We start from the raw sequence: 2,738 nt of genomic DNA on the forward strand, positions 1-2,738 counted from the left end.
GATAGTTTCTATTCATCATTTTATTATCCCAAAGCTTCCTTTCAGTATATACTGGACTGTCAAGAATGTGAAAGGTGAGATGAGATAAAACACATGCCAAGTGTCACCAGTTTGGACCACCACCAATCAGGCAGTCAAATAGCACCTAAATGTTTATAGAGACCATCATTACTTGTGACGCAATCTTGCATGATAAATTATTCCCTGTGGGACTTCTTGAAACACATACCTCTGCTATTGAGAGTAAGGCACCTGTCTTGGCAACATAAGGGAATGCCAGATTGAGAAATGTATGGGAATGACTAGTGGAACATTTGACACAAAGCAGACCTGGAATAATAAGCCTTTTATACGTTGAAAAATAGGCTTTATCTTTTGCTTCTTGCTTTTCTTACACTGTCATTTTATAATCATGTCTTAGGCCACATTTTGATTTAAAATTATTGGTAATAGTTTTGCTGTTCTAGATTTAGAATCTTCCTGTAAATTTAGAATCTTCCTGTAAAGTTTTTTCATACGACTTTTGGCAAAACTTTTGTCTAATCAGGTAGGAAAATTAAGTTAATGGAGTTACCACTTGTCTGACTAGTTTATTGCTACAAATGTGTGAATGCTAGTATATTTGCATATGAAGTTATACAGGAACACATAAACACAAACATTCACACATACAGATAGACGTGTTGTAGAAAACTGATAAGGCTGATTCCAATATGGTCTGATAGCAAATAATAAAAGTAAACACATCTTACTTTCTTTCTTAGCCTTTATCTTGTGACTGCATATGGAAAGTATTCCATTTCCTAAATATGATGTAGAATTATCAGTTTTGCAAAGATTAGATTATACTAAGGCCCCACCAATGATCAGAGAAATGTATATGTGGTTTCGGTAATCATGATATATATTTATAATAGATATACTGTATTTATTTAATGGTCTAAGAGAATATTTTCTAACAGTATTCTTGTTACCTTTTTAAAAGAAAGGAAGCACACTAAATATTTGACTATTTTCTATTCTGTAGGCACTTACTAATGTGTTGATAAAAAGACAGGCATGTATAGGATATTTACTAGGGCAGTAAGCAGTACAATGAAAAAAAAAACTCTTACTGCCAGGACTTCACTGTCTTTTTCTAGAATTAAAAAAAAAAAATCAGTACTAATAAAGTATTAGACCAGGTGGGTGTAGCCAAATTGAGTTCTACAGGTGAAGTAAGGCCCAGTGGTTGTTTAGTAAATGAGGTGTTATTGGCAAACAGCCCATTTTGTTCATTTACACAGTTTCTATGGCTACTTTGGAGTTACAAAGGCAGATTGAGTTAATGCAACAGAAGCCGAATGGCTCCCAAAGCCAAAAATGCAGATACACCTTGATTTCCAATGGGGCTGCCACCAAATAAACTCATAACTTAAAATATTATATTAAACTGATTATAACAGATGCTACACTTGATCTTAGCCAAAAGGCTGAGAAGCAATTAAAATATTATAAGTTGAACATACATCTAATATACGTGGTCTTCTGAACATTATCACTTAGCCTAGGTGACCTTAAATATGTTCTGAACACTTAACATTAGCCTGATGTATAATAAAATACTGAGTATCTCAGTAATATATTGACTGCTTTACTGAAAGTACAAAGTACAATAGTTGTGTATGTGCAGGAGACTCAGATGAGTATGTTGTAGACAGATGTGGTGGAAAAACACAGAAAACACTGTGTAAAATACCACTGGGAGTTGCTGCTCATGGTGCTGCACTGGATCATGAGAGTTATCACCCCATTCATGTTATTACCCCAGAGAAGAAGAAAGTTCAAATGTGAAATAATATTTTTGTTGAATCTTTATTGCATTCATAGCATCATCTAAGTCAAAACCATAGGTCATATCATTTTAATTTGGGTATATTTTCCATCTGAGCCTTGACAGAAAGAAAAAGTTTTCCAGTCATTGATTTTTTGATACTTTTTGGTCTAAGTTTAAAGACAATAATCAAACTTTCTAACCTGTATCTTAAAAAGCAGTAAGAAGTTGCATAGCATATGCATAGCCATACATTCACACCCCAGTACCCAAGTATCAAAAATTCTATCAGTGAAAGTCTACATAGAAAACATCTGCTAAGATTAAAGTGAAACACCAGCAATATTGTGGCTTGAGGTTATTCCCTTCCCATAATCAATTTCTAGGCCTTTTTTAGGAGCTTCATCTTTTCTGATTCAACGTTCTATTTAGTGATGAGTGCCATGTCCCCTCCCTTTCATTACATTAATTGTAAAAATCAGTTAGGTGACAGTTATTTGAGAGATGACTAGATATCTTAAATATGTCTCTTTTATTTTGAGATAGGGTCTCATCATGTATTACAGTCTTGCCTTGGACTCACTATGTTCCCCATGCTGGCCTCCAACTCTTGGTTATCCTCTTGCCTCAGGCTCCCAAGTGCTGGGATCACAGCCAGCATGGTATATCTGTAGTGCACCATCAGGCATGGTTTGTTTTCCCTTTTCTACCTTTATTTTACCTATTCAGTTATTTATCCATCTTGAAAATACATAAGCTACGTTTTCAAATACCAGTTTACATTTCTCTTCAAATTCACTGATTTTTACTAACATGTTCCTATGTCTCATTGATTCTTTGCTAAACATTTTGAAAAGTGCATTCTAAAATATTATAGTGGACCAATTTTATAATAGAACCTTCTGAGATATCTTTCTCTGAAGGC

The 2,738-nt window shown here is 34.3% G+C and overlaps 1 pseudogene; it reads right to left on the reverse strand.

Moving 5' to 3' along the window:
* Positions 1-1,342: 1,342 nt before the first annotated feature.
* LOC147824553 (U2 spliceosomal RNA) lies at positions 1,343-1,484 on the reverse strand (annotated as a pseudogene).
* Between the last annotated feature and the right edge of the window lie 1,254 nt (positions 1,485-2,738).

Source organism: Heterocephalus glaber, unplaced genomic scaffold, assembly GCF_053883595.1.
Source record: "Heterocephalus glaber isolate CG9 unplaced genomic scaffold, H.glaber_assembly_v1.0 deba00001538, whole genome shotgun sequence".
Classification (NCBI taxonomy): Eukaryota; Metazoa; Chordata; class Mammalia; order Rodentia; family Bathyergidae; genus Heterocephalus; species Heterocephalus glaber.